The sequence below is a fragment of the Lampris incognitus genome, chromosome 1 (genome assembly GCF_029633865.1).
Source record: "Lampris incognitus isolate fLamInc1 chromosome 1, fLamInc1.hap2, whole genome shotgun sequence".
NCBI lineage: Eukaryota > Metazoa > Chordata > Actinopteri > Lampriformes > Lampridae > Lampris > Lampris incognitus.
Window position 1 is genome coordinate 134,028,760 of NC_079211.1, and position 24,046 is coordinate 134,052,805.

A 24,046-nucleotide genomic window follows, 5' to 3' on the forward strand; every position below is an offset into this window, starting at 1 on the left:
AAACGGTGCGCACGCGCACGCACGCACACGCTCATCCAGCGAACATTTGGCACAGAGACGCAGCGCCACGACTGTGGCCGGTGTCGCCTGAACGGACTGTTTAAACTTAATCCCGGGAAGACCCGCGGAAAGAACGCGAGGCGACGACATCATTTCCCCTTATATTCATATGCATTTATATATGGTTTATTTTTTTGTGCTCTGGAAGTGGATTTAATTCACGTTTTCCTCCTTCACCCCCCCCTCCTCCTCCACCACCTCCTTCCCCGGTTTCATATTACAAAGCCTAGGGAGTGCGCGGAGAGGAGCGAGTTCCGCTATGTAAACTAACAGCATCACGGGCTTGTGTCTTGATCTGCCCCATGGTTTTCTCGGAGCCGCGGCTGTAGCGAGCGGAGGAGATGCCAGACCAACTCTCGGGCTCATCTCGGACGGGTGTGGAATAATCTGTCGCCGGTGATCGTTCAAAAACAAATCGGCGAGGGAAACGGGATAGTGGATCTGTCGTCAGTTTTACGCGGCCGTGCGGAGGAAACGCACGCTACCACCAACAGCTGCCGAGAGGAGAGCGCCGGACGCCTCTCGTCTGTTCTAAGGTAAGTTTGTTCTCATCATTATCCCCACACACCGCGGTGTGTTGTGAACGCCGTGAACCGTTTTGTGTATTGTTTGTGTGTGTGTTGTGTGTTGTGTTTTTTTGGTTAAAAGTAATCGGCGAGGGGGAAAGCAGAGCGGAGGTGAAGGAAGGAAAACGTTTGGATCCGGTCCTTCGTTCGTTAGCTGAGTCGGCAGGATCGTTAACTGTTGCAACGGCTCCATGTGAACTCCGCCGCCTTTAATCATCGTGTCGTGTTTCATTGTCTCAAAAACAGGAGCCAATTAAGCCTTCCGTGGCTCGGGTCAATATTTTGGCCAATGCGATGCAACTTTGTCTTCCTGTCGCGCGGGGTAAACAGCGCACTGCGGTTGGACGCAGATGAAGACGAATTTAAAAAAAAAATGTTTTGCTCGAAATCGAAAAATCAGAATACGGTAAACATTGCTGCGAGTACGTGGATGGACATGGGGGCTGTTTACTACACTTACCTTGTATGTGTTGGTGTATAGTGATGTTCTTTTTCACACTGTGATGTACTTATAGATAGTCTGTCGTGCTCGGTCCCTTGCTTAAATGGGCTGTATACGTGCCACGTTTGTCGTTATATCACTGGGTCCTCTTTTGTCTAATTTGCTTCGCACATTTGGGTTAACGGGGGCTGAACTAATCTGAAGTGTCTCAGGGTTATATATATATATATATATATATATATATATATATATATATATATATATATATATATATATATATATATTTCTATAACATAGACATCCCAGGGCTACAGCCTCTGGACGGGTCAAAGCTCTTTTGGGGAACTTGGAAAAGAGCCAGATCAATAATCCAGGGACTTAAGAAATGACTTGGGAGACGCTTTTTCCTCTCTCCTCCTGACTCTTTTCCTTAGCTCTAATGAAGTAAGTATTAGCTCCAGCTGACTGATTGCTGTAATTATTGTGTGACCATCCAAGCAGCTCGGTGGCCCGGGGAGGGTGAGAGACACCGGACAGTGAGCTGGGGCTGTGTCAGAGAGAGGATTCTTTTACATCTCCACCTGGCCATCCGACATATAACCCGGTTACAGACAGAACTGGGGAGGTTTGACTGATGAGCCTTAAAATGAAGCTCGCTAGGGTTTTATATATGTCAGTGAGGCATGGACGGAAATTGTAAGGTTATTGTCATATAATTACCGTGTGGGAGGGTGTGTGCGTGAGTGTGTGTGAGAGAGAGAGAGAGAGAGAGAGAGAGTGAGAGCGAGAGAGAGAATGTAATATGGTTCATGTAAGAGTCTGGGTTTTTGGGTTATGCACAAACTGCATGTAAGCCTTATACACAGTGTGCCACAGAGTGAGTGTTCTTGCGTGTGGAGAGTGGAGCTGTCGTTTATGATAAATTAACTCATACTTATGTTTATATACCAGCCGCCCTCTGAAATGTATATGTCTGTGAAAATAGTAGCACATTAGAGATATCAAACCAACGGAGGTTCCAGGGTCTTGGGGGAACTCATTTTTCAAGGCTTTCCTGAAAGTCCGTTTATTGAATATGCTGGTTTTTGGCCCCAATCAAGTAAAGTGTGATTTCAACTATATACCGCTACCCTAGTGGAAAGAGTTTCTTCAGTCTCACTGACATCTCTACTCCCGCAAGTCCGTTAAAGCTTGGAAGATCCCATTTTCTCACGGGCACGAGCAACAAAGACCGGGCGCACGCACACACACGCAGCCGCCCTCTGGCCCCAGATGTTAATGCCTCTATTGAGAGCACCACTGGACCCCTGCCGACTCGATCTCTTCATTGTTGGCCACACAATGGACCCCACATCCTGAAGACCTGCCCTCCTTCCCATCTCCCGTCACAGTTCCCGCTGGTGACTCACGTCCACATAAACACCCTCTCACATGCACATGCTACACATCCGCATGCTCAGCTATACTACGGTCATATGTATGCATATGAAAACACGCAAATACAAATGCACGGATACAACTGCATGCGCTGGTGGGACACGTGGTTTGGATCACAATACAGCTTTTAATATCCTAGCAGGTTTTAGGGTCCGGGGCTGGGTGGATTTGGAATTGCTCGAAGCCTTTATCTCTATTTCCCACAGATCTGGTGCATGTGTGTGTTCGTGCGTGCTTTTGTGCATTCGTGTGCTTATGTATATTAAATGTGCATGCATGTGTCAGTATTCATGTCCATCAGTTTGTGTGTGTGTGTGTGTGTGTGTGTGTGTGTGTGTGTGTGTGTGTGTGTGTGTGTGTGTGTGTGTGTGTGTGTTTTGTGTGTCAGCTTGCATGTGAATAGCTAGAACTGTGTGTTTTGACACCAGAGGGTCAACATTGCATCCTAGCTGTTACGTTCTCTCTGCACCAGATGTCTCCTGTCTGGTGTGTGTGTCTATTCCATTGTCATCATTGTGTCACATGCATCACATCAACGCAATAGATAGCCCACATGGCAAACAGCTGAGTGCACACAAGCAAAGCGAGTAAACTCCTGTGATAATTGGATGATTTAGGATTATATCATGCATGCAGGCATGTCCCTTGCTCTCTACGGCCATGCCTGGTATTGGGTTCAGTATTTGGGGCTGAATTTGTTTGGGGTAATATATTTGCAGTGCTCTTATACTGTGGCGCAGGCATGATTTCCCACACCTGAGCAAGCGCCGGTTGAAGCCACCACAATGCTGCTGATATTGGCGCAGTATATGTGGAAGTGTTACATTTTTGGCGAACAATTGCTTTTTCATCTAAAAAATGTATTCCGTTCCCATTTCTGATGCTACGCAGTGTGTGTGTGTGTGTGTGTGTGTGTGTGTGTGTGTGTGTGTGTGTGTGTGTGTGTGTGTGTGTGTGAGACAGGGATCCAGGGGAAACAGGGTTCATGGCAGGCCAGCTGTACGGTCTGTAGAACAGCAGCAGATGGGTGAGCTGTGGAAGTGCATATACTGTAGGGGGTAGTTATGTGTGTGTGTGTGTGTGTGTGTGTGTGTGTGTGTGTGTGTGTGTGTGTGTGTGTGTGTGTGTGTGAGTGTGTTGGAGGGGCTGTGCTGGGCTGGCTGATGTTTGGAGTAAAGGGAACGGGGAGGGATGTGTTTATAGGAACATCATAGTGAATACGCTTTTGTTAGGTGTGGGGTCAAAGTAATATAAACCTTATGCTTTGATGATCCCTAAAAGTGTATGCACACACACACACATATATATATATATACTATATATGACTATATATATATATGACTATATATAGTATATATATGTGTGTGTGTGTGTGTGTGTGTGTGTGTGTGTGTGTGTGTGTGTGTGTGTGAGTGTTTCCAGAGGTGCAAAGCAGCACTGAAACTTGGTTGGGTCCCTCTAAAGCACTGTGGCTCACTTATATACTCTCTCACACACACACACACACACACACACACACACACACACACACACACACACACACACACACACACACATACATACATACATACATACATACATACATACATACATACATACATACATACACGCACGCACGCACCAAATCACACAACCCCTAAACTCCTCAGGACAGCTTTGGGGCCAGTTGAGAACATTCCATGGAGCAGAGCGGAGGATAGAGGTTCCAGTGGTTTCTGGAAGGCTCTTTGATTGCAAGTTGTTCCGAGATGACGGCTTTCGCTCTTCTGCAATTCATCCCTCCCCACGAGCGTGCTCATTTTCTCTCACTCCCCCTCACACATCCCTCCTTCCGCCATGCAAGCTAGCTCACTCATTTCCAGCTCGGTTCGGGAGGCTAATGTGAACACTGTTCCCGAAATGCCAAACATATTGCACGCGACGCCTATACGTCTTAATTTGAGCGAAGGGTCACATGTTTACAGATGGTGAAGGGATTGTGTTATCATAGAGGGACACGTTATATAATTAACCTGGCTCACTTTTAATTGCACTGCAAGTGCTCCAGGCAGCCGGCATTATCAAGCTCTCTCCCTCACTTTCTTGCTCTCTCTCTCCTTTGCTTTCTCTCTCTCTCTCTCGCTATTTCTGTGCTGTTATTTGAATTTCACCCCTCGTCAACACGGCTGTGACTTTAAGCAGTACTGGCGAAAATATTTGCTTTGCAACTTGGAGTAAATATATCAAAAATATACAAAAAAAATGTTGAAAAAGATGTTATCTTTTTGTTTTTTTTATCTCTTTCTGCGTTTCGGTTATGTCGGCCTTCATTAGGGGCTCAGTATAGTTTGTAAGTGCTCCAGTTTTTGCAGACTGCCTGTCAGATATACAATATGTATGAGAACTGCACTGACTCTCTTGTTTGTCACCAGCTGACCACTATTGACCATCTGCCACCTGCATCCCTCTCTCTCTATCTATGTCGCTCTCTCTCTCTGTCCATCTCTCTCTCTCTGACTATCTATGTCGCTCTCTCTCTCTGTCCATCTCTCTCTCTCTGACTATCTATGTCGCTCTCTCTCTCTCTCTTTCTCTATCTCTGTCACTCTCTCTTTCTAGCTCTGCTGCTCTTTCTCCTCACTATGCTTCACATTTTGTCCATCTACCCATTGAATTCAATAGGCTCATTCCTATTCCATATTAATCTTTCTCTCTATCCCGCTCCAACAAATGAGGAGAGGAATATTAAGATAGATGTAGGGATCAAACTTTAATGCATTTCAGTATAAGCTTGTTTCGTGCATCGTGCACTCATCTGCTGCCAATATGATCACATTCGCAGCTATATAGATAGATAGATAGATAGATAGATAGATAGATAGATAGATAGATAGATAGATAGATAGATAGATAGATAGATAGATAGGGGTAAGGAAGGGTGAGAGTCTTTGAAAAATCAGCTCTTTATTTAACAAGAAACAAACTGTAACAACAACACATCTTTTTTCATAATATTTACAAAGTCACCTCTGTACATTATCATGTCTAAAAAAGAGTTTATCTTCCACCACACAACACCAGATCGATTCAAAACTGGAGGGGGAGAGAGAGAGAGAGAGCGAGAAAGAGAGGGGGGAGAGCGAAAGAGGGAGAGAGGGAGAACGAGGGGGGAGAAAGAGAAAGAAAGAGGGGGGAAGAAAAAGAGAGAGCGAGCAAGAGACCAAGAGAGAGGGAGGGGGTGAGAGAGAGAGAAAGGGGGGAGTGAAAGAGAGAGAGCAAGAGACCGAGAGAGAGAGAGAGAGTTATCCTTTTCAGATTTCATGCTTGTCCAGTAATTTCCTCCTCACACAGCTGCCTTCAAGTCTGCTTGTGTTTTTATCATATTCATCCATTTTCCCGAGCCGGTCCTCCTTGGCGTCAGTTGAAAGAGTAAAGTTGGACTGGTTGAGCGAGCAAAACGCTCCACCACTGGACAGCACTCTGTGTGTGTTTGAATGTGAGTGAGTTTGCGTGCCCGGCCACAGAGATGAATGGTGGGCAGTAAGGAGAGGTTTAGAGGGGAGTAACGGCCCCCCTCCACCCTTCCCCTGCTCTAACCAGAGCATGCTAGTTTTGTTTTTGTAACAGCTTTTTTTTGGCATTGTTCTGATCTGATAGAGCTAACCCTCCCTACCGTGGGACTGGCAGTTATAGTAGGCAGGAAGCACTAGGAGAACACACACACACACATATACCAACACACACACATATACGCACACAGGCTCACACGTGCACACGCACCTACATACACAAACATACATATGCATGCAGGCTCACACACATGCACACACAGGCTCACGCACATGCATACATACACACACACACACACACACACACACACACTGACTCCTCTCAATCGCAGTTCTCTCTCTCGCTCTCGCTCTCTCTCGCCCATCTGCTGTTACTCTGTCACACATGTGGCCCATCCCCCTGGTATCTCCCCACATTCACACATAAACTTTTAAACAACAATTAAAAACTTGCCCTGTAGTGGGTAGACTGGTGAGCTGCAGCTTTTCCAGGAAGGAGACATAGCCCGGCTAATGGTCTCTCTCCAGGGTAGGTCTGTAGAAAAGTGCTGCTCCTGTTGATACCAGCTTATCAACAGCAGGAAAGGCTCGACATGGCTACTCTGTGGGTGTGGTGGGTTGTAGCAGTGCATGGGTTTAGTAGCCTGCTAGCAAACCAAAAGGCAGCCTTATTTACTTTATTGTGCTGTGTTGATTCAATGCGAACCTGGCCCTTGGAAAAATTAAACCGGTCTTTGACCAGCTCTGACTGGAAATATAAATATCTAGAATGGCACCTCTCATTGGAAACTCGGTGTAATACTTCCCGCTGAAGAAATAGCCTGCTTTTGGAAAATCAGTTCTAGCCTAGCTTAGCCCTTCCCGTTGAAAACATTACACTATCCTAATCAGGCCCTACTTGTTGAAAAAAATTGTGCTAAAGCGATTTGGCCCTTACAATTGGAAAATTAATGGTAGAGTAGCTTAGCATGCTAGCTTAGCGTGGCCCTGCCAGTTAGAAAATAAATGCTATGCAATTATGTCCGCTGGTTACTGCAAAAAAACAGCATATCTCAGCATGTCTGACAGTCTTAAAATCACAGAAATATCTCATCTGTTTCATGTATAATTAACTGATCAAGAGTAAGAAGTGACTACGTCAGCTTGTTTATCACGATTGAAGAAGAATATTTATCGTTTCACAAAATCTTTCCGAGTTGAATATCCCTCTCACTGCACTTTTCCCCTCAGTTTTGACGTGGCATTTTTTGCAGTGAATAAGAGCCTTCCTCGGGCCAGGACCAGCATAGAATAGCATGTGCCTTTTGCCTCAGTATGTCTCTGAAACCACAGCCAAGCCTCCAATAATGGGTCTGTTGTAGAGAGGTGTTGGGTCTGGCATGGCTGCTGGATGACAGGAGATGGCGAGGAGACGTGTGTGTGTGTGTGTGTGTGTGTGTGTGTGTGTATGTGTGCATGTGTGTGCATGTGTGTGTGTTGCGGTGGGGGGGTATGTTACAGGGGGTGTGATGGTCGCTGTGTTTGGCCTCTTGTAAACCCCCAGCCCTGTTGCAGGCTCACCTTTGACTCTGACCGGCTGCGTCAGAACTACCCCCGCTGCTCCCTTCCAGCTCAATACACTGCATGGTTGTCTGGCTGTCTGTCTGCCTGGTGCAGACGAGCGAGCGAGCGAGCGAGCGAGAGAGAGAGAGAGAGAGAGAGAGAGAGAGAGAGAGAGAGAGAGAGAGAGAGAGAGAGAGAGAGAGAGAGAGAGAGAGAGAGAGAGAGAGAGAGAGAGAGAGAGAGAGAGAGAGAGAGAGAGAGAGAGAGAGAGAGAGAGTGTGGTGGGGGCAGGCAGACACAGAGGGATGGAAAGAGAAAAAGAGAGGTGTAGATGGAAGCAGAGATGGAAAGAGAGTGGCTCAGGCTGGCATGGCCCACTCCCAACTGGCCAAACAGTGTGAGGCACCGTGGCATGAAAGAGAAAACAAAGAGGATGGCGGAAGTGGAAAAAGGGAGATGTGGGGAATAAATGGCTCGGTGAGGGGGAAGCGGGGATAAATACGGAGAAGAACAGCGGTCACCAGCTTGGTCCACACCTAAAAGGGGAGAGAGGAGGTCAGAAAGAGAGCGACAGAAAGAGAGAGATAGTGGAGAGAGAGAGAACCTAGCGCGCCCAGACACCAGGACCTGAGAAACCAAGATAAGAGCCGACCAACAGTCAACAATTACACCATCAATCTCCAACCTGACTCTCACCCTCCTCTCTTTCAATCTCCCTTTCTTGCCCTCTCCTAGCCCGTTTCTGTCAGTCTCTGTCGCTCTCTCACTCTCTCTCTCTCTCTGATTTTTTTCTCTTTTCTCTGGCCACGCTCTTTGTGTGTTTTCGTAACGGACCTCTCCACGTGCAGCCCGATGCTTCTTTCTTTTGTTTCCCCCTTTTAACAATCACAGATTCACAAACACACTCGCTCTCTCTCTCTCTCTCTCTCTCTCTCTCTCTCTCTCTCTCTCTCTCTCTCTCTCTCTCTCTCTCTCTCTCTCTCTCTCTCTCTCACACACACATACACTCACATACACACTCGGGGCATATGGAACAGTTTATCTAGGAGCGTGTTTTTTTGCACCTATTAAGCAAAGTCTCTTTTCTCTGAGCGCTATAGGAGAGAGAAGGGCAAGCTATTTTCTTTATTGTGACTCTCAGCCCGAGGTTAGAGACCCGAGCAGAGCTGAGAGATGAGGAGTGTAGCCAAGGCTGGGATTGTGCTCTTTTGCCGCGACCCGTTCTTAACTCGCGTGCTCAAACTTGCGTGCACACGCGCGCACACACTCACACTCACTCACTCACTCACTCAATGAGTGTGTGTGTGTATGTGTGTGTGTGTGTGAGTCACACACACACACACACACACTCGCTCACTCATACACATGCATGCTGCCAAGCTGTAAACCCCTCTGCCTCTAGACATAAAAAAAAAAATCAATAAAGCGTCCCTTTAAACAGGCCTGAAAACTAATGGAAAGAGACAGAGCGAGGGAGGGAGAGAGGGAGGGATGCAGGTGGATGCCTCCCATCGTTTGGCTTTCCCATTCTTTTTCACTACCCTTCCTCTCCTCCTCTGCCGACAGACTTACCCTGTCCCATAATCAGGGAATCAGTAAGTAGGGAACTTGACAGATGGACAGATTGACAGACAGGTGGATAGATAGATGGATAGATAGATGGATGGATGGATAGATAGATAGTGAATGGGAGGGGAAGGCAGTGGTGGAAAATCAGTGTGTCAACACAAAACATAAAAATCAAGTTTTCTCCATTTTACAAGTCGCCGGCTGGCCATGCTCCCCACGCCCTTCTCCTCCTCCTCTTCCTCCTCTTCTGTCCTGCGGCTCTCATTTCTCTGCCACTGAATGGCTGTGATTTGTGTTCCAGGATTAAATTCCTCAAATTTGTCTTTCACTCCCTGTGGGAGAGAACCATGCTTTTTAATTAATTGATTTTCAAATTAAGTTAGCTGACATGTGTGCAAGTTCGTGTGTGTGTGTGTGTGTGTGTGTGTGTGTGTGTGTGTGTGTGTGTGTGTGTGTGTGTGTGTGTGTGTGTGTGTGTGTGTGTGAGTTTTAGTGCCAGCTTGTGTGATTCTGTTATATATATGTGTTCTAGTGTGTTTTCTGCTCATTAGATGGGCTCCCTCCCTTTGCTGTCATGCTGTCGCTCTCTCTCCCTCTCAATTCAATTCAATTCTCTCCCTCTCTTTTGCTCGCTCTCTCTCTTGCTCTCTCTTGCTCTCTCTTGCTCTCTCTTGCACCTTCATACCTCTCTCTCCCTCTCTCGCTCTTTCACTCGCTCTCTGTTGCGCCTTCATACCTCTTTCTCTCAATCTCTTTATCTCTCCCCTCTCTTCTTTCCATACTGCATAGTAGGGTGCCAGGGGTGGTGGTGTGTTTTGCTGAGTGTGTGTCTGTGTGTGTTTGTTCCCGCCAGTGTGTGCAGATAAATGCCTTTGTGCTTGTCTGTCTGTGTGAGAGAAAGCTTTTGTTTTCATCTGTACATTTGTGAGGGCTTTAGTGCCTGTGTGTGTGTGTGTGTGTGTGTGTGTGTGTGTGTGTGTGTGTGTGTGTGTGTGTGTCTTAAATGCTCAACTGTATGGGTTTGTGGGTGTGTGTATGTATGATTTCCCCCCCCCCTTTGTTGCTGTTTGGACGTTTACTTTGTTCTACAGGGCTGTGCAGCACACCCGTGTGTCGTTCAGAACCCCGGTATTGTGTTACACATAATGCCGTCCTCTGTGGCACTGCCTTCGTTAACACAACACTGTGCCGCGGTGCTTGGACGGTGCCGTTTGTCGCTCATCAGTATGCTCCTTTGTGCATCATGGTGGATCGTCAGATGAAGGGGATCTGCTGCATATTGTCGGGCCCGTACCGTCTATTGCAACAGAGACCCCGCAAATGTGTGTATCCATCTGTCTGCGTGTGTTTGCGCCTTTGTCTTTTTGTCTGCATGTCTCTGCAGCCTGTGCCAGTATTACCTGCATGTAAGTGTGCATTATTGCATCCACGTGTGTGTGTGTGTTCGTCTGTTTGTGTCTTTTCATGTTCTTTTTCCTTTTTTTTTCCTTTGGGAGATGTTTTATTGATTCCCCGAAAGGAACATTTATTATGTACCAAAGCTGTGCTGCAACGTGGAGGAGTGTTGGCAGCAGCGCCAGCCAGCCAGCCCACCAAACTTTATTAAACAACTTTATGGGTATGCTGCCGGTACGCTCTGAGCTCGGAGATTAAGATGCACACCCACTGATTGACTGACTCACAAAAGGCACCAGTGGTTTTGAGTGAGTGGGTGGGTTGGGGATGGGAGGGGGGGGTAGTGCTGAGCTAAATCAACACACGTGTGCGTTATCATGCTGACGCATTCATCCTGCCTTTTGTAGACACTGTGGCAAACCTCCCAAATGCACATCGACACACACAACAAAGAGCATCAGGTTGTTGTTACTTGACTTTGAAAGGATCAGGTGTGTGTATCCCTTAGGGATTTTTTTGTGTGTGTGTGTGATGTGTGTGTGTGTGTGTGTGTGTGTGTGTGTGTGTGTGTGTGTGTGTGTGTGTGTGTGTGGGCCAGAACCCACTGAGTCGGGCTGGGCCAGGTGCAGGAGTAGTAATTGGAGTGGGCTTATTGATTTATTGGCTTGTGGGGGAACGTGGCGTTGGCCTCTGCTTCATCACTCAGTCAGTCAGCGGACCGCACAGGTGGACAGGCTGAAGACCCTTTACACCCTCTCGTTAATACTGAGAACCAAAGTGTGACAGTCAGAAATGTTGTATTCATAAGGAGCATCCTGGAGGCGTAGCAGTCTATTCCAATGCCTACCCAACACAGGGATCGCCGGTTCGAATCCCCGTGTTACCTCCGGCTTGGTCGGGCGTCCCTACAGACACAATTGGCCGTGTCTGCGGGTGGGAAGCTGGATGTGGGTATGTGTCCTGGTTGCTGCACTAGCGCCTCCTCTGGTCGGTCGGGGGCGCCTGTTCAGGGGGGAGGGGGAACTGGGGGGGAATAGCGTGATCCTCCCATGCGCTACGTCCCCCTGGTGAAACTCCTCGCTGTCAGGTGAAAAGAAGCGGCTGGCGACGCCACATGTATTGGAGGAGGCGTGTGGTAGTCTGCAGCCCTCCCCCGGATCGGCAGAGGGGGTGGAGCGGCAACCGGGACGGCTCGGAAGAGTGGGGTAATTGGCTGGATACAGTTGGGGAGAAAAGGGGGGGGGGTTATATATAAAAAAGAAAGAAATGTATTCATGTTGTGGCAGGGAAAAACAGAGTGCAGGATGTGCACATCCGAAAAGCTCTTACAGGTGCCGGATCAAAAATCAAAATTAAAGGCAAGAATCAGGCAAAAGATGTGACTTATGATATACTCATGACTCAGCTTCTGATGTATTGGGTTGCCTGTATAACATTGATCTTGATGTTTCTCGTTGTTTTTGCCCTTTTCATGGAGGCCTGCTCCGTCCCCCACATGGGTGCATCGGTGTTGTTCAGCTCCGCTCTGATTGGTCGAGCTTGAGAGCAGATTGACTCAATCATGCAGATCACAATTACCTGAGCGATGAATGTGTTTGTGTGTGTCTATGCATTGCTTGTTTTGCTTTTTGACAGTGCCTGGCAAAGATCTCTGTTCGATCGAAGCGCTGCCCAATTAAAACTGCTGGGCGCCATTAAACGCAGTGTGCGGCTCTTTTGTCTGATTCATGTTGTGCTTTTTGCTTTCAACAAAGAACGATGGCAAACTCTTCCAGCATACGCGTAAAGCACTGTACCCGTAGAGGGAGCTTAACAACAGAAGTTGCATTTACCCACTTTTTGCTTCCCGTGAGGCTTAACAGGGATGTTTGATGATTTAGCCAACTTATTGTGAGGATAAGTAAGAGAAGTGAAAAAAAATTCATCGGTTTGCCATCCTTCGAGTTAAAAAACATGGGAATTGAATCTATTACGTCTTTATGTTGAGTGAATAAAAGGAACCGCTGTCAGAGAACTACCGCACAGTGTTATTTGAAAGCGCTTTTTGTTATATTTGTATGTGGAACATTCAAACCTAGACAAAGAGGAGGCATTTTCTCATTCCCTCAATGCTGGTTGGTATGGCCTCGGTAGACCTCTGTGAATGCTGCAGAGTGTTGCCCGAATGGAAATCAGGCACAGCGAAGCAACAGAAAAAGAGCATATGGGCGAGAGAGTGCATCATTCACTGAGACAGAGGGCGTCAAATAGAAATGGAGAAGAGTGAGACAAATAGACAGAGAAAGTGAGGCTGCAAAATAGAGAGGACGTTAGAGCCAGGGTGAGACGGACAGAAAGGCAGACTCCTTATATCCTAAGGAATATCCCCTCCTTTCCTCTGACACTTCCTCCTCTCCTTCATGACCTGGAAAACAATTTCCGATTTGCCATTTTGCCGAAATTTCCCGACACCATAGGAACTCAAATGAGCTCCTTCATGGTCTCGTCCATTTGTTGGAGGTTTGCATGGAAATACCCTCCCCGGAGCGGATGTCCACATGCAACATCTACTCAACGTAGGCTTGGGCGATATCAACGAAATCAAATATTAAGGTATTTCTGATGGAAGACCTCGATATTGATAATGTGACAAAATCTTGGGGATGACTGTTGGTACTTTCATAAGATATTCATTCACACACCAGAAAATGTTGGGAAATGATCAGTAGTAATGTGAATTTATGATGACCAAGCAGGTAGAGGCCTTCAATGTTAATTTTGGTCGTTAAAGCAGTCTAATAAATTCATAAAATTATCACTTTGCCGTGTTGCAGCCTTTAAGAGCAGGGAATGACAGCATTTAAGTTCTATCACCATGTGATGACAACCAGTATCCCAGATGAAATCTAATCTCACATCACAATATTGTCATTATGTTGATAAAGTACCCAGCTCGAAATTAAAGTGTGGATGGAAAGACCAACTGCCTAACTGCATGTAATGAACACAGACTTTTATGATAACTGAAGAACTCGCTGTCCCCATTTCAGCTGACCCGTCTGCCTTGACTTTCCCCCTTTCCTTTCCTAGTCCACTCCCCAGAAGGCAGCAAGTGGAAGTGAAGGGAAGAGAGAGAAAAGGAGCAGTAATGAAGTGAAATGAGACGCAACCCAGAAAGCCCAGGAATCACTGTCATATAGATAAGCAGCTAGAGAGAGGGAGAAAGATAGAGCGACAGTGCCAGAGACTGCAGAAGAGGACAGAGTCAGATGGAGATGAGAGAGAAAGAGAATTTGATGATTCACCGTAGGAACTTGCACACGTTGCTTCGGCTTCTCTTGAATTTTATGAGAAAGGACAACGCCGCGTCTCGTCCCACAGAGGTGAGTAGCGGAGGGATACGGCCGTGCTGTGTGTGGTTCTCACTGAGGTCCGCCGCCACTCGGTTAGTTTGTGTGGCGAAAGACTGTTGTGACAGCGCTCAGCCCCCCGACGCTGACCCAACACTGTTTAATTTCCCGCAAACGTAAGACGTGCGATCATTTATTGTGTCTTGCAGGATCAGAAGTTCTTGTTAGTGTTTTTATTATTCCTTGTAATTTTCCGTAGGAACTGAAAAGTGAACGGAAACTCATTCAGTTCAGATTTCACTGTAAATGGCTCTGGTCACATTAAATGACTCATATTTAACTGTAGGGTTAGACAACAGCCACCCTCAGCCCCCCTTTATGCTGTGACTCCATTACAGGTTACATCAAGTCAGTTTTCACCGACCGTCCACCCACTGCCAGCCACTCCTTAGCTGCTGTCGCTTATCTTTTCCTTACCTGGATTTTTTTTTTCTTATAAATTTATTTCTGATTTTTATCTTTTTCTCCCAATTTAGTGGCCATTCGATCCCTATTTTAGTTCAAACACCCACCCCCATACTGCATGCGTTCGCCAACTGCATCTCTGCTGCCGGCAGTCTCGAAGGAGACGCCTCGCTGCTTTCGTGACAAGGCGACTCCAGGCCGAACCACTGCTTTTTCCGACACACAGAGACGCATTCATGTGACGAACACAAGCCGACTCCGCCCCCCTCCCGAAGACAGCGCTGCCAATTATTGCTGCTTCATCGAGTCCGGCCATAGTCGGATCTGACGGGACTGGGGCGCGAACCCCGGTCCCCAGTGGGCAACTACATCAACACAAAGCTGACGCTTAGACCGCTACACCACTGCGGACCCTTACCTGGATTATTGAGTTGGAACAGAGTGTGTTACAATGGAGATGGAGCCAAACAGCAACAGCAGACAGGTAGAATACCCTGCTAACTGCAGCAGTGCTAGAGCCAAGAAAAAACAAAGAGGAAACACTCTTTGCCAATACAGAGCAACTGTTTGCTGACTATATCTTTTATAACAACAAAAAGATTAAAAAAAAACAAAACAACCTCCTCTTCCATACGGAGGACATCAGCGTGTGGAAACAGTTAATCTGTAAAAACTACACACACATTACCAACGACGGCATTGGTCGTGGTGGCCGCTTAATTGTGTGTCAAGATGAAACTCTAGACACAGACAACCCCCTGCTCACCATTACCTACTATACTAAAAGAGGTACAGTGCTGTTACAAGGAAATGAGGCAAGCCTCAACTCCTTTGAGGAACTCGTCCCCAAGATTAAGGCAGAAATTGAGAGAGAGCGACCCAACAGCAGCACTGTAGCAGGAGACACAGCATCAGAACAGGAAGAGGAGGATGACACAGTGGTCCCAGAGGTCACAGAACCAGACCCGAAACCAACCACCAGTCCATCCGGCCCCGCCCATCCAACACCCTCCAAGCTCCTTCAACAACTAAGAGAGAGCCTGTCCCTCCTGGAGCTGGACTTCACTGAGTTCAGGGAGCTCACTTTGGCCAGGCTAGCTGAGTCTGACACCACCCAACAGCTGAGACACGAGCTCCAGCAGCTGAAGCAGGACAGCCAGGAGGCCATGGCAGAGCTGAGGGGGAGAACCAGAAAACCACCTCAGAGCTGAAGGAGACCCAAAAGAGACTCAGACAGCTGACACAGACCGTACGAGAGCTGGAGTAGGAGAACAGCACCCTATGAGCCCAGGCCCTGAAATTAAAGGAAGATACAGCTAACAGAGACTTGAGCTTAAGCAGAGAGCTACAACAGATGAAGGAGCAACTCCAGGAGAAGAGCTGTCATGTGTCTTCATCCAGCTACACACATGCCACTGTCCCAACATCTACCCTCTCTCCTGCTGCTAAACCACCAGCTCCTCCCAAAGCCGGCAACAAGATATTGACCACATCTTCCAAAAAGCTGCATTAAATGCAAAACTTGGAAAAACAAAGAAACCCCGCCATTGAAACGGTAAACAAAAACCCTCTGAAAACAAATTGTGTGACAATGAATGTAAAGAAATGAGAAAATACTTGAGACAGCTATCAAACCAAAAACACAGACACCAACATGACCCAGCACTACAACATGAATACTCTGAAACTCTAAACCAGTATAAACAGATGATTAGACAAAAGAAATTCCACTACACCAGTGAAACACTTCAAGAAACTGAAAACGCAGTAGACTAGGGTCAGTTCTGGGGCATGATGAACAGCTTAGAAACCATAAAGCCACAACAATTAACAATACAAGATGGAGACATTTGGAGAAAACATTTTAATAACCTCTATACAAGTATCCCACCAGACGAACTGAACATAAATCAAATTGAAATTAAAACAAAGTTAAGACAACCTTGAATCATTCATCAACAATAATCAAAATCCATTAGACTACCCAGTTACACAAAAAGAGTTAACAGACAAACTGAAAACTCTTTATTCAAAAAAAGCCTGTGGCACGTATGGCATCAAAAATTAAATGCTCAAAAACAGTACCCCTGAGTTACAAACTGCCACTGTTAAGCTGTTCAACATGATACTGACTGTCGTCTGCTTTCATGATGTCTGGAACCAGGGGCTGATCACCCCAATCTATAAAAATGGAAGCAAATTAGACCCTAATAACTATAGAGGGATATGTGTCAGCAGCAACCTTGGGAAAATATTTTGTAGTATCCTGAATTCCAGGATACTAGCCTTTATTCAAGAAAAAAAAAACATACTTAGTAAATGTCAAATTTGCTTTCTCCCAAATTACAGAACCTCTGATCATATATACACCTTACACACTTTAATTAATAAACATGTCCACCAAAAAAAAGGGAGGGAAAATATTTGCTTGTTTCATAGATTTTAAAAAAGCCTTCGATTCCATCTGGCATGAAGGACTTTTCTACAAAATCCTTCAAAGTGGACTAGGGGGTTAGGTTTATGATCTTATAAAATGTATGTACAGACACAACCAGTGTGTTGTGAAAATTTGAGATCAAACAGAGTATTTTACCCAAGAACGCGGCGTGAAGCAAGGATGCTGTTTAAGTCCAACATTATTCAACCTGTATATGAATGAACTTGCAGACCAGCTGGACCGTTCAGCAGCTCCAGGCTTCAAACTCTATGACGCAGAGATGAAATACCTGCTTTATGCAGATAACCTTATTCTGTTGTCCCCAACCAGTGATGGTCTTCAACGTAACCTGTCCATCCTTGGAAAATACTGCCAAAACTGGGCGTTGGATGTAAACTTTAAGAAAACTCAAATCATGATCTTTCAGAAAAAAACTCAGATGCCTTGAAAACAAATACCACTTTACTTTAAATAACACCGTAATTGAACACACAAAAAATTATACGTACCTTGGTCTGTCCATATCTGCATCAGGAAGTTTCAGTGTGGCAGTGCACACACTCATAGAAAAAGGATGCAGGGCAATGTATGCATTAAAAACCAAATTATTAAACATTAAGATTCCAGTTAGAATCTGGACAAAAATATTTGATTATGTTATTTTACCCATAGCTTTGTATGGAAGTGAGGTCTGGGGCCCGCTCAGTGGATTGGAGCATGGCTCATGGGACAAACACCCAATAGAGGCCCTCCACATTGAATTCTGCAGAAAAATTTTAAATGTTCAAAGGAAGACACCAAATAACGCCTGCCGAGCAGACTTGGGGCGTTTCCCATTACTGTTAAACATCCAAAAACGGGCCATAACATTTTCGATGCATCTAAATTAAGCCCAAAAGACACCCTTCCATTTAAGGCATTAAAAACCCAAGAGCTGAACCCTGAAAACAGTCCCCTCAGTCAGCTGATGGTGACGCTAACAAACCAGGCTCCCATCAGCACTGCCTCAAAACACAGCAGAATAAAACAAATTATGAATCAGTCAAAAGATCTATATTTGGAACATTGGAGATATGAAACTAAAACTCAGAATAGACTAAACTGTTATTTGACCCTAAACAGAGAATATAGATTGGCCGAGTAGCTCCACTCTGTCAGAGTTACGAAGCAGAGACGGATCCCAACCAAATACACGCTCAGTGACCACCAATTGGCTATAGAAACAGGAAGACCCAGATAAACATGGCTACCCAGAGAGGAGCGTAGTATATGTGGTCACTGCTCGACAGGGGAGGTAGAAACAGAGATGCATGTCATCCTCCACTGTGAGAAGTTCTCTTCAGTAAGAGACTTCCACTTCGGGGAAATAACCAAGAAAGTACCAAACGTCCTACTGTTAATCCCAGAGGAGAACCTGGCAGTTCTCCTGGTGAAGGAACAACAGCTCCTCTGGCAGCTAAATACGTATCTGCCTTCCACAACCACAACCACTGTGAGAGCCCCAAGATATATGCTGTTGAGTCACTGCATTGAACTGTGTGGCATTTGTTGCACTGTTCTGTATGGCAGTGAGGTAAAAAGGGGTTGACTGCTTCGGTGGGCAAAGATATGGCACATGCTTACAGTGGGGAGAACAAGTATTTGATGCACTGCCGATTTTGCAGGTTTTCCCACTTACAAAGCATGTAGAGGTCTGTAATTTTTATCATAGGTACACTTCAACTGTGAGAGACGAAATCTAAAACAAAAATCCAGAAAATCACATTGTATGATTTTTAAGTAATTAATTTGCTTTTTATTGCATGACATACACTACCGTTCAAAAGTTTGGGATCACCCAAACAATTTTGTGTTTTCCATGAAAAGTCACACTTATTCACCACCATATGTTGTGAAATGAATAGAAAATAGAGTCAAGACATTGACAAGGTTAGAAATAATGATTTGTATTTGAAATAAGATTTTTTTTACATCAAACTTTGCTTTCGTCAAAGAATCCTCCATTTGCAGCAATTACAGCATTGCAGACCTTTGGCATTCTAGCTGTTAATTTGTTGAGGTAATCTGGAGAAATTGCACCCCATGCTTCCAGAAGCAGCTCCCACAAGTTGGATTGGTTGGATGGGCAATTCTTGCGTACCATACGGTCAAGCTGCTCCCACAACAGCTCAATGGGGTTCAGATCTGGTGACTGCGCTGGCCACTCCATTACCGATAGAATACCAGCTGCCTGCTTCTGCTCTAAATAGTTCTTGCACAATTTGGAGGTGTGTTTAGGGTCATTGTCCTGTTGTAGGATGAAATTGGCTCCAATCAAGCGCTGTCCACTGGGTATGGCATGGCGTTGCAAAATGGAGTGATAGCCTTCCTTATTCAGAATCCCTTTTACCCTGTACAAATCTCCCACCGTACCAGCACCAAAGCAACCCCAGACCATCACATTACCTCCACCATGCTTAACAGATGGCGTCAGGCATTCTTCCAGCATCTTTTCATTTGTTCTGCGTCTCACAAACGTTCTTCTTTGTGATCCAAACACCTCAAACTTGGATTCATCTATCCACAACACTTTTTTCCAGTCTTCCTCTGTCCAATGTCTGTGTTCTTTTGCCCATCTTAATCTTTTTCTTTTATTGGTCAGTCTCAGATATGGCTTTTTCTTTGCCACTCTGCCCTGAAGCCCAGAATCCCGCAGCCGCCTCTTCACTGTAGATGTTGACACTGGTGTTTTGCGGGTACTATTTAATGAAGATGCCAGTTGGGGACCTGTGAGGCGTCTGTTTCTCAAACTAGAGACTCTAATGTACTTATCTTCTTGCTCAGTTGTGCAACGCGGCCTCCCACTTCTTTTTCTACTCTGGTTAGAGCCTGTTTGTGCTGTCCTCTGAAGGGAGTAGTACACACAGGTGTAGGAAATCTTCAATTTCTTAGCAATTTCTCGCATGGAATAGCCTTCATTTCTAAGAACAAGAATAGACTGTCGAGTTTCAGATGAAAGTTCTCTTTTTCTGGCCATTTTGAGCGTTTAATTGACCCCACAAATGTGATGCTCCAGAAACTCAATCTGCTCAAAGGAAGGTCAGTTTTGTAGCTTCTGTACCGAGCTAAACTGTTTTCAGATGTGTGAACATGATTGCACAAGGGTTTTCTAATCATCAATTAGCCTTCTGAGCCAATGAGCAAACACATTGTACCATTAGAACACTGGAGTGATAGTTGCTTGAAATGGGCCTCTATACACCTATGTAGATATTGCACCAAAAACCAGACATTTGCAGCTAGAATAGTCATTTACCACATTAGCAATGTATAGAGTGTATTTCTTTAAAGTTAAGACTAGTTTAAAGTTATCTTCATTGAAAAGTACAGTGCTTTTCCTTCAAAAATATGGACATTTCAATGTGATCCCAAACTTTTGAACGGTAGTGTAAGTATTTGATACATCAGAAAAACAGAACTTAATATTTGGTAAAGAAACCTTTGTTTGCAATTACAGAGATCAGATGTTTCCTGTAGTTTTTGACCAGGTTTGCACACACTGCAGCAGGGATTTTGGCCCACTCCTCCATACAGAGCTTCTCCAGATCCTTCAGATTTTGGGGCTGACGCTGGGCAACACGGACTTTCATCTCCCTACAAAGATTTTCTATTGGGTTCAGGTCTGGAGACTGGCTAGGCCACTCCAGGACCTTGAGATGCTTCTTATGGAGCCACTCCTTAGTTGCCCTGGCTGTGTGTTTCGGGTCGTTGTCATGCTGGAAGACCCAGCCACGACCCATCTTCAATGCTCTTATTGAGGGAAGGAGGTTGTTGGCCAAGATCTCGCGATACATGGCCCCATCCATCCTCCCCTCAATACGGTGCAGTCGTCCTGTCCCCTTTCAAACTTCAGACGGGCCTGGACATGCCCTGGCTTGAGCAGGGGGACCTTGCGTGCGCTGCAGGATTTCAATCCATGACGGCGTCATGTGTTACTAATGGTTTTCTTTGAGACTGTGGTCCCAGCTCTCTTCAGGTCATTGACCAGGTCCTGCCGTGTAGTTCTGGGCTGATTCTCACCTTTCTCATGATCATTGATGCCCCACGAGGTGAGATCTTGCATGGAGCCCCAGACCGAGGGAGATTGACCGTCATTTTGAACTTCTTCCATTTTGTAATAATTGCGCCAACAGTTGTTGCCTTCTGACCAAGCTGCTTGCCTATTGTCCTGTAGCCCATCCCAGCCTTGAGCAGGTCTACAATTTTGTCCCTGATGTCCTTAGACAGCTCTCTGGTCTTGGCCATTGTGGAGAGGTTGGAGTCTGATTGATTGAGTGTGTGGACAGGTGTCTTTTATACAGGTAACAAGTTCAAACGGGTACAGTCAATACAGGTAATGAGTGGAGAACAGGAGGGCTTCTTAAAGAAAACCAACAGGTCTGTGAGAGCCGGAATTCTTACTGGTTGGTAGGTGATCAAATACTTATTTCATGCAATAAAATGCAAATTAATTATTTAAAAATCGTACAATGTGATTTTCTGGGTTTTTTGTTTTAGATTCCGTCTCTCACAGTTGAAGTGTACCTATGATAAAAATTACAGACCTCTAAATGCTTTGTAAGTTGGAAAACCTGCAAAATCGGGCAGTGTATCAAATACTTGTTCTCCCCACTGTATGTGATGACACCTATGTATTAATGTGTGATGTAATGTGAATTTCATGTGTGATGATGTAATGTTTTAGTCTTTTGCAAACTGCTTTGGCAATGGCATATTTTCTGTTCATGCCAATAAAGCTATTTGATTTAGAATTTGAAATTTGAAATTTGAATGGCTCTTTATTGAACAGCAAAACAAAATGTAACAATGACACATCTTTTTACACTATTGACAAAGTCACTCCTTTACATTAACACATCCCAAAAAAAAGAGTTCATCTTCCATCACAGAACCCCAGGTCAATAGAGAGAGAGCGAGAGAGAGAGCGCCAGAGCCAGAGCCAGATTCATGAATAAAAAAGAAGACCCAGACATGCAGAGCGAGAGAGAATGGAGAAGGCTAGAGAACCTCAGACAGGGAAAGAGGACGATAGAGAGGGACAGACAGAGTGAGAAAGTGTCAGACAGATAGAGAAATAGAGAGAGAGAGACACGCACGCACACAGATAGAGAGAGAGAGAGGGGATGGGCAATGCCAGATTTGTGAATAAAAAAGAAAAGACTCAGACATGCAGAGCGAGGGGGAATGGAGAAAGATAGAGAACCTCAGACAGGGAAAAGGACGATAGAGAGGGACAGATGGAGTGAGAAAGTGTCAGACAGATAGAGAGAGACAGAGACAAAGCCCTTTGAATTGAATTGAGAGAGACAGATAGAGACACACAGATAGAGAGAGACACACACACACATAGAGACACATACACACACACACACATAGAGAGAGACAGACAGACAGAGAGAGGGTAACTGCTGTTGCCACCGCTGTCTCTGTGTCCCAACTCCCTGACTTGTGCTTCAGAGACCACAGACCTACTCTGCACTCCATTTATTGTCTGTCTTTATTTGATTTCTTCATAGCGCTGTCATTTTCCCCTCCCGTTTTACTACTCAACCTCCCCGCTGCTCGTGTTTTTCCACTGCTGCAACAAAATGTCGCTGGTTTTTTTGGTTTTTTGTTTTTCTTTTCACTTCAACTCGAAGAGCCCGAAAGCTCTCTTCCTTTACTTTCTTATCTTTTATTGCATTCTTAGGAGGAAAGTGTCACTTTGTTTGTCTGGTTTGAGAAAACAGACCTTTGCTTCACCTTTAAAGCCAACTCACAACTTGGGCAACATAAATATGGGAGGAAATGTGTCAGTTTGTGTTGTTGTGTTAAATTTAAAATTAAACCTTTTAAAAGGGGGCCTATTAAAGAACACAATTTTGCATTCGTAGCCTGCCACTTTCAACCCACTGCTGCCTTCTTTTATGTTTGATATGATTTGTCTCACTTTCAAGTTTAAACTCAAAATTCTGTGACTTCGCTTGTATTTTATGTGTGGTGCTGATTGATAGGCAAATACTGTCACGATAATCATCGGAAATCGTACACAATATCAATGTTTATCACGATGTCTGCTTCCATGTGCAGAAATACCATGTTGCAGAACCCAACTGAGGTTCATCATCATTAAACCGTCTGGTTATGTAAAGTATAATATCAAACCGAAACTACGTTTTCAGAATCCTATTCTGTCAAATATTGTGTGATATTTTAGCTAATAAATTCTTATTGTCCTTAACTTAGACAATGAAATTGTGTATCACGACATGACAGTATCCAAATTTTGTCAAGATGATGAACGATGATATTGAATTATCGCTGTGACGGGGGCGTCTGGGTGGCATGGCGGTCTATTCCGTTGCCTTTCAACACGGGGATCGCCGGTTCGAATCCCCGTGTTACCTCCGGCTTGGTCGGGCATCTCTACAGACACAGTTGGCCGTGTCTGTGGGTGGGAAGCCTGATGTGGGTATGTGTCCTGGTTGCTGCACTAGCACCTCCTCTGGTCAGTCAGGGCGCCTGTTCAGGGGGGGAGGGGGAACAGGGGGGGAATAGTGTGATCGTCCCATGAGGCGAAACTCCTCACTGTCAGGTGAGAAGAAGCGGCTGGCGACTCCACATGTATCGGAGGACGCATGTGGTAGTCTGCGGCCCTCCCCGGATCAGCAGAGGGGGTGGAGCAGCAACCGGGAGGGCTCGGAAAGTAGGATAATTGGCCAAGTACAAGTACAATTGGGGAGGAAAAAAAAAATTATCGCCATGACCTATTTATATGTCAAGGTAAATTCTGCACTGGGGCTTTGACAGCTGATTCTTTCAAAGCCCAAAATCTCTCCCAGCTTTCACCGTCTCCTCTCGCTCCCTCCCATTTGAAAGCGGAGCTCACCCTTTTGAACACTGCATGGTCTCCACATGGAGCAGCCCACATCTGAAACTGCATTGAACAGGTAGCATTGCACTGTACCATGGTTTCTTTGCTGTCCATTACTGCACCATTGATTCTAGTTTTTGTTTTGTTTTTTTCCACTGGTACTGGATAACAAGACACGGGAGCTGGAAAGCATTATCTCTGTCCAGCATCCATCTTGTCCAGTAGTTCTGAGGGTGGAAATCAAATCAGTCAAATAGTTAAAGCGCTGCTGGTCTCATGACTGGATGATATAATCCCAGTTGGTCACGGTTACAGATCAGCAGTTGTTTACTCTTTGGTTGAATGCTCAGTAGTCTGCAGAAGA

General features: G+C 45.5%; 1 protein-coding gene across 1 annotated transcript in view; it reads left to right on the plus strand.

Moving 5' to 3' along the window:
* Positions 1-271: 271 nt before the first annotated feature.
* sema4c (sema domain, immunoglobulin domain (Ig), transmembrane domain (TM) and short cytoplasmic domain, (semaphorin) 4C) overlaps positions 272-24,046 on the plus strand; it is a 90,618-nt gene continuing 66,843 nt past the window's right edge. Inside the window, exon 1 of the mRNA XM_056286873.1 lies at positions 272-596. The gene's annotated coding sequence lies outside the window, so the exon portion shown is untranslated. The remainder of the gene's footprint in view (positions 597-24,046) is intronic.